Raw genomic sequence first — 9,291 nt, forward strand, 5'->3', positions numbered from 1 at the left:
CATGATGCAGCTCAAAATTCCCTGCCAGATTGAAGCCATCTGCCACACACAAACCATGAGATAAGTAGGAATGTGAACTCTTCCTGAAGAAAAGAAGTGAAGGGAGCAAAGGCAGGGAGGATAAGAGAGACTGATATCAGCCAGGCACTGACTTAGAAACTGTGATACTGGAAAGCATAATAGATTAATAATAGTACAATATCCTGGGGTGACCAGGTCAGTCCCCTGGGACAGCACTTTTGTCCTTGTAGTTTTCTTAAAAGAACCTAGGTCCCCCCCAAACTACCACACATAGAGAGGCTATTCTGGTGTTTGATCATTCTTTTAGTGAATTTGAAGTATCTTCAAATATCCAATCTGAACCTCCTCTGGTGCAACTTGAGGCCATTTCCTCTCATCCTATAACTTGTTACAAGGAAGAAGATACTGACACTCTTCTCACTACAGCCTCTTTTCAGGCAGCTGTAGCGAACAATAAGGTCTCCCCTCAGCATCCTTTTCTCCAGACTAAACAATCCAAATTCCTTTAGCTACTCCTCATAAGAAATGTTCTCCAGATTCTCTACCAGCTTGAACTGGGCTCACTCAAGCTGTTTAAATCCACATGTTATTCTAAAGTGTCTTTACTTCTAAAGAATGTACAAGGTTAATGCCAAGATTTTTGGTTAATAATATTTCTCAGATGGTTTTCTACAGGAGATCAGGCAAGATAATTACATCAGTTTCCTTTAGCCTGAAATCTACTTAGCCACTTTTTTCCCCACCACAAAATAGTTTGTTGTTTCCTTTTGGTCTGAAGGACAATGGGGTTGGGGTTTCTTTGGTTTGTTTTGGTTTGCTTTGTAGTTTGCTTGTGTTTTTTATTTTCCCCCCCAGATAATTTCACAGGAACTACAATTAAAAAAAAAAAAATCCACATTTTGATGTCACAGATCTTTTTGTTACAAGCTGAGCATTTGCTGCAGGTAAGACTCTTTTTCTTGCTTTCTCAAAGTCACCTGCACAACTGCATGAGACATTCAACTGATAGAGGACTTCCAATACGCCTGACAAGTGCTGTAAGGTAATTAATGGTAAAGGCTGTCTCAGACAATACTTTGATCTCCTTTCCTACAGACCTCATTTCAAGAGATGAACTGAGAGGTTGAAAAATGTGTAAAGAAAGCAACTTAGGGGAAGAGTATGTCACTGGATTAACTCAGGATTTTGAACTATAATTAAGGTTGGTCATAAACTAAAAATACCGTGGGATTCACATATGACCTTTCTACACATCAAAGACCAAACTCTACAGTTTACTGGGTAGGAACAGGGTAGTAGCCCTCTAAAATATCCTCCAGTGACATGCTCTGTGTGCTCTTGTGCCACGGGCTGAATGCCATAGGCACCAGAAGAGACAGGGAGATGCCTGATGCAAGCCAATCCAATCCATTTATTGCATTCCAAACATGTGTTTTTATGCTTTTCATCAGAAGGCTGCAAATTGTATTAAACTGTAATTGGTTGCAGGTACTTGCATTAGAAATTACATACTAATTAATGTAGACATTTATCATATTCTCTCAACAACATGTACATTGTGTCTAAGCAATTCAAGTCAGCAGAGATGGGTGAAAACCACAGACTCCAGCCTTACATTTGTTTATATTTGTTACACCATTCTCTAAGGTCATTCCAACCTTCTGTTTTATCTTAACTCAGTACTTCTGAGCTCGTGCACTCTTGCCTGTCCATGGCTTATGTTCCAGTGTAAAATATTCATACAATTCTATAGAATCACTACATTTAATTTTACTATTCCCAACACTCTTGGAAATCCCCCAGAGTGGTGAGATGCCTAGCATTGAAGTTTTTATGCAGAGTTGTTGTAGTTGTTATCTGGGCCCAAGCAGCCTGTGTTCTTCATTTGCATCTTTCTTGTACAGAGAGAAAAAAGTATTACTCAACTGGAAGAAAATGCCCACCTCTCCTATAAAAGAGGACTTGTGAGTACATATTGATTCATGAGAAGTAAGTAATAGTGTGAAAAAAAGGCATTAAATACTCTTGATATTTTTGCTTTAGCAGCTAACCTCATGGGCAGGTGCAGAAATTGCTTTCTGACTCCTGAGTGAGGCAGGTCAAATTCAAATTGGTAAAGCACTCTACATTGTGCTAGTTTGAAGCAGGCTAGAATGTTTTAGTGAGAGAAGGTAGATAATTGGCTATGAAAGGAAAATGTTGGTGATGTCTCCTTCCCTCACAGTCTCACTGAGAGCTATGGGAACAAGAAGGGTAAACATTAGATAACTTTCGCCATTTTTCTCACTCTGCTTCTGGCTTCAGACCGAGCCACATCTCCTTAACCTCACTGCCACTAACCTTGCTCCTTAACCTCTTGGCTGCACCTCTTTTCTACCTGAGAACTGGGGTAAGGTTGAGAGGGGCAGGGGGGAAGTGCAGGGGTGGTTGAGAGCCCCTCCTGGGGACTCAGGTTTCTGGGAGGGGAGTTGTGTTTCTGTATTATTTCTACTTTGTATATTTCTGTCTATAACTGTATATGTTGTGCATATCTGCTTGTATATTGTGCTAGCTGTAAATAAATAGCTTCATTTATATTCCCAGAGCCCGTCTGAGTTAGCTGGGTGTTTCTAAAAAGTGTGTGGGGGTGGGATAGAAGCCAAACCACCACATACATGTACAAGGTTAAAGTTACTGTAAGACTCAAAGACTTTGTGCAGTGGGAATGTGGTGATAAGCGGAAAGGAAGCTATGAAACTAACAGCAGCAGCAGCAACAGCAAAAAAGGATGGGACACTTCTTCCAGGCTTTGCTTTTCTGGATGATCTCTCTGAGCTACTGATAGTGTTTCATCGCTACGGGCTGATGGAGCAGCAGACTCTGGGTGCTTAGGGAAACACGCTACATTGTCTTGGTTTTTAGTGCATGTCCAGGATTAAGCAGCAAGTTGGTATGGGAATTCAGATATACCTTTGGGACCATTGCTTGCTTCAGCCACATAAATCCTTTGTTGGATGTAGCCCAATTAGTGCAGTAGGGTACAAGATGCAAAAGTCTCAGAGCCCAGGTCTTTTGTTGACTCTAACTTTAAACATAGAACACAAGAGGTGCCTGAGGCCTGGAGGAAAGCCAGTGACACTTAAGGACAAGAAAGATTCCAGGAAACCAATAAGCCTCACCACCACTCCTGGAAAAATGATGGAGTGGTTCACTCTGAAAGTTTCTCTAGGCACATGGAAGAGAAGAAAGATTATCAGGAGCAGTCAGCACAGATGTACCAAGAGGAAATCATGTTTGACTAATCTGACAGCATTCTATGATGCTGTAACTGAATGGGTTGGTGCAGGGAGACCAGCGGATGTAGTCTACCTTGACCTTAGCAATGCTTTTGACACTCTCTCCCATAACATCCTTGTGAGCAAGATCAGGAAGTATAGTATAGAAGAACAGACAGTGTCATGTATTATATAATAGAGTCCAAAGAGTGGTGGTCAATGGTGACAAGTCCAGCTGGAGAGCTGTAACCAGTGGAGTCCCCCAGGGATCAGCGCTGGGTCCAATCCTGTTCAACATCTTCAGCAATGACACTGATGAGGGCCCAGAGTGCCTGCTCAGCAAGTCTGCAGACAATATCAAACTGGGAGGCTTGGCTGATGTGCCTGAAGTCTGTGTGGCCATTCAGTGAGGCTTGGACAGATTGGAGACCTGGGCAAAGAGGAACCCAATGAGGTTCAACAGAGATAACTGCAGAATCCTGCACCTGGGAAGGAATAATAAATTACACCAGTACAGGTTGGGATGTGACCTGCAGGAAAGCAGCCCTGTGGAGAAGGACCTGGTGGATCACAAGTTATCCACGGGACAGCAATGTGTCCATGTGGCCAAGAAGGCCAATGGCATCTTGGGATGCATTAAGAAGAGTGTGTCCAGCAGATCGAGGGAGGTTCTCCCCCACTACTCTGCCCTGGTGAGACCTTACTGGGTACACTGCATCCAGTTTTGGGCTCCCCAGTTCAAGAGGGACAGTGATCTACTTGAAAGAGTCCAATGAAGGGCTACAAGGATGATTAAGGGACTGGAGCACTGCCTTATGAGGAACATCTGAGAGACCCGGGGCTTTTTAACCTGGAGAGAAGACTGAGAGGGCAGTTAATGCATTGTTTTAAATATATGAGGGCTGGTTATCAGGGACTTGCACCCTGTGATAGGACAAGGGGTAATGGATATAACACACAGCACAGGAAGTTCCACCTCAACGTGAGGAAGAACTTCTTTACTGTAGGTCTCCAGAGATCCCTTCCAACCCCTAACATCCTGTGATCCTGTGAACACATCCCCAGTGTCTGATCTAGTGAAAATCCTCTCCACCTCCACCAAATTTCACACACTTACTAAAAGAGTGGCTTATATCCTGGCATAACCTCTTAGCTCATATTTCCTTGCAAAAGAGATGTATTCACTCCCCATGGCTTTGTGTTACTCTGCCTCTTTTTTTTTTAGATCCAAATCTATAACAACTTCATAATGATGTGGTTAGCTATCTGTATAATTTAAACTGTAGACTCCATGGGGTAGTGACTTTGTTCACATGTACCAGGCACACAAATGACGCTGTGTAAACACAGAGGATATGCCACTAATTAACAACAACTCATTTCAGTTCCAAGGGTGACTTATACAAGTGGGGGGTATTTTAATACTGACTGATTGCTCTGAGGGCTGCCTTCTATGTAATGCAAAGTGAGAAGATCCTTCTAAGTATATGGAATTGTTTGTGACACTAATTCAGTCCCAGATGTGTTGAATTGTTTCATTAAGCTAGGCTGAGGAGCTGAAGCCATTGTAAAAGAATATGGTGGGTTGTTAATGCTCTTGTTTATAAGGGAATTAGAACACTTGTTGACATGTTGTCAGCTGAGTTTAATTTACAGTGGATTTATTAAGCATGAAAGTCTTGGATGAGGTTGTATTGTCCCAGATTTCCCCTTTCCAACAGCACTGTATTTCCACTCCCATGTTTCCACTACTAGTGGTATTTTTTGCTCACTGAAAACAGCAAAACATTTGTAAATGTCATTGTCCATGGGATAGTTATGTGCTCTTTTAAAGGTTCCTTCCTATAACAAAAGTGACCTCAATTCCTGTCACTGCTCATAAATGACACAGCTTACAAGCTGTCCATTCTACTGCAGAGCTGCCAGCAGCGGCAAAACTAGCTGTATTCAGACATAGAGTCACATAGTATGTTGCCCTCCAAGGCACAGAATAATGGTGACAGTGGTCTGTAAATCAATTAATGTTAAAAATACTGCACATTCTAGTGTGAACTGGGGACAGGTGATATATTCACAGCTCAGGAGGCTGAAGTCTCACATCGCTTCACTTGGTGGCTGCAGCTTGCAGCTGCTCTGTGGAAACCAGCTGCCAGCACATCTGGTGTTGTACAAGGACACCCATTTATGTGGGTGAAGGGAAAGTTTAGATCTTCTGCTTAAGGGCAGTTTGGGTTTACAAATTTCTCATTTATCTCTGAGACTCTCCTACTGACAAGTTATCTGCATCCACTGTTGATCTGATCTTGAAGGACTAGCGCCATTGAGCCCTTGAGCCATTGAGCCCTTGAGTTGTGGTACTGAAGAGATACAACAGATACAGAAGATTGGGTGCTTTAAAAGCAAGTGGGCTGGATGAGATTTTCCAAGCTATCTCCTGTAAATCCTAAGAAGGTTTTTAATACAGGTAAAATCAAGTGTTAAGCCCGAGTAGGAATTCTCAGAGATTTAAACAGTTGATGACTGTCTGCACCTGGGACCCAAAGGAATGGGATTTTCCTTAGATGTTGGAGGCATATTGAAAGAGTTCTGTCAACTTTGGATGTTGGAAGAGAATCCTCAGATTTTGGAAAGCTGAGTTCAAATCCTTTCTTGGTCTACTGTAACTTTAACCCACCATCCAGAAAAATAACTATCATGCTTATAGATGTGCTGAAATGGGCTTTTTCTCAGCTTTTTTGGACTGATTGTTCCTTATTTGTCATGGATTGATTTAAGATTTCCTACCTGGAATGGAAATTCAAGCAGAGTATTTTATTATTTTTGCATGACTCCTGCTCTATTTTTAGTACTCCTTCTTCTGAGAGATAATGGATATTAGTAGATAGGTAAAATGCAGGAGGTTTTATCTGCCATATATGAAAGTGAAACATTGGGTAAAGTGTCCCTTATGAAATGCCTGTTGGAAACATCAGGTGGTGTCACGTAAGGCAGGCATAGAATTAAAAAGAAGGGAAGTTTGGGAGAGGCTGCTGAAGACATTCTTCTGATATAGTGGTTCTTGAGTCATCCAGGGGATATGAAACTGGCCTAATGGGCTCTGAGTTTCCCACACATTACTGCTCTACTCATGCAGATTAGGGCTTCTGATGCTCATCTGCACTAAGGACTAAAGGACCACCAATTTTTTCCTTTGATGCCTTTTTTTTTCTTATGAGTTTTTTTTTTTTGTCTGTCTCTTATGCATTTGACATTGATCATCATTATTGTAAACAGGATTTAAGAACAAGGAGAAATGACCTCTCATGTCTTATGATCATAAATATACTGATTACCAGGTTGGGGAATTTTTCCTCTAGGTAGACTCAGAGTAGAACTGTTGACCTTGCCCTATTCTGCATAGCTGTTAAAGCCTGGCTGGCAGCTTTATTTAGCTACCTCTAAGTCTCTTTTCCCCACCATTATTCTAGGACTATGATGATGTACTTGCCCTCCTGTATAACTACAATTTAAGGTTGATTTAAGGTTATAGGAAGTACTCTGTGGCCTGTATCACAGGGAGGAATTTGGTCTACCCTTTTGACTTGGCCCTATTAAATAAAAGTCTTACAATATAACTAGGATGGTTCAGTTCAGGCCCTATGGGAAATTCTAGGGGAAACATACACCACCTAATCCCACCAATGCACTAAAAGAAATGTTTGGTCGAATCCAGTCAAAAGAGCATGATTTATGGAGCCTGGTACTTCCTTTTTATCTTTGCTGTCTGCCTTGTCTTGCAAAGACATGTCAGGCAGTCACAATGAAAGAAAAGTATCAATGCCTACCTTCAGAGACTGCAAAACATGGTGGAGCTACTGGAATGCTTGGAAAAGAATAATGTCTCTTCTCCTTCTTTCCTCCCAGACCAAGTTCAGGGATTGTTTGGGTTTTAACTTCAGCTTTTTTCCATGGCCAGTCCAACACTTCAGTATTTGGAGAAAGACATGTTACTGTCTTAAGACTGGCTCTGTTCCTCCAGGACAGCAGGCAGCATGCTGTGTTGATCCTAGGTGGGCAGAATAGATCCTTGAATGAGGCATAAAGTCTGCAGGGTTGTTTTAGTATGCATTAGTTCTGTTGTCTATGTTTAGTGTGTATCTGGGGCTAAACTACAGCAGTGGCTTTATCACCCAGTGATCCCTTCCCAGCAGAGAAGGGGAAGCAAGAAAAGAACACTCACAGGCTGAGATTAAAACTGATTTAATGAAATTGCCAAACTGGGACTAATGTCAATACAAGGCATATAAATTTATACTCAGCCCAACATATGCACAGCAGTCACAAGTTACACAAAGACAGTCTTCAAGATCAGGAGAGGAGCTGAGTGGGGAAGAGCTTCATGACAAGACTGTAGCAGGAAGCTCCTCTCTTCACAGCAAACATCCTCTTTTATACTGACTTTTATACTGTTTGTTGCCCTACCTGCGAGCCAATGCCAGTCAGAATTGCTAATGGCTTGCAGCCCATGGTTTGCCTGTCATTCTGTCCCAGCAAAACCAGGACAGTTGTGAAAACCTTGGTTGCATCTGAGGAGAAACCTGATTTCTATCTCTCTCTCTTTCTGCTTTTGTTGTTCCTTGATGCTTCTCTTGGTCATTCACAGCAACTTGTGACTGGGACACAGATAAGAAACCCATTTTAAATCCCATTCTGGGAAGCACCTCAAACTTTTCACAGGTGAAGCTTGAACTTCATTCTTTGATTTGTGTCTGCATTACATGCCAGAGTCCTCAGACAAGCTTTAGCCATGTAACAACTCTCACACCACTAAAATAATGTTCCTGAAGAGAGTAGGAGAGAGATGGATACAGGGACGGGAAGGCATGGAAGTGGGATGAGTAAATGACCAACAAGCTTATTTTCACAAACACATTGTAATTAAGAGCAGATGCCGATACAATAATAATAGTTTCTTATGTAATGCTAAGTGCTACTGTTTACTCTGATTTTGATGACAGTTTTTCTGTTTCACTGAACACCATGCAGAAAGCTTCTTACAAATGAGCTCTTAAGTGCATCGTGTAAAATCTGAACACGTTAGAATCATCTCCTCGTTTCAAAGGATCCCATGTACTGAGGCTTTTTCTTCCTAATTGCCCATGCAGTGTTTCAGATTCCTTATTAAAGCAGTTGAGCATATAGAATATTAATAAGAAATATCACACTTTTCTATTAAATGAAACCAGCAGTTTAAAATTCAAATACTTTGTAATATCCTTTTTTCCTCCCCTTTTAAAGTATGAACTGCTAATAAAGGAAATTCAAGATCATTTTTACAGGAGAACTAATGTTAAAGGACAAGAACTGTACAATCAATAAAGTGTTAGTGTCACTGTTGTTCAGGATGGTCATAAACTGAGCATATTCATGAAGACAAACCACAAGATTATGGCACTGAAACTGTCAAACTTAAAACCTAAATGGTAAAAAAAAGGACCTTGTTTCATCCACTAAAGATAAAAATATTTTAAAAGGACAACTGTAGTAAGGATAAGTCTTTGTAGGACTTTTCTGCATGCACAGATTTTGCATACATAATAGAAAAGTATGACTGAGGAGTTACAGAAAATGGGCCTGGAAGAAATATCACCAGTTCATCAAGCCTGTGCCTTCCTTTTCTGCTGTACCAAAATGACAAACCTACTATTTCACTGGTGAGCAGTTAATTAATCACTGATCATATATTACCACAGTTGATCATTCTAGTGTCGCATATAAATTCTTCAATAATTAACAGAACCAAACTGCAGGGCTTCATAGAAGTTTGAAGTGTGCTTTTATGTACCTTTTTCAAAGGACAATGTTACAGTCTCTATTTGCAAGCAACACTCAGCTTTGACAGGATTGTCCTTGGGGAACTGAAACCAATTTGAGAGCTAAAGTGTTGGAGGTTCCTGCCAGAGCTGGTCAACAAAGCTGTGAGAGTTTCCTACTGTAGCTCTGGGGTCAATGCAGCTTCCTACCAGCCCAGAGTGGC

Source organism: Pogoniulus pusillus, chromosome 3 (assembly GCF_015220805.1).
Source record: "Pogoniulus pusillus isolate bPogPus1 chromosome 3, bPogPus1.pri, whole genome shotgun sequence".
In the NCBI taxonomy this organism is placed as follows: domain Eukaryota; kingdom Metazoa; phylum Chordata; class Aves; order Piciformes; family Lybiidae; genus Pogoniulus; species Pogoniulus pusillus.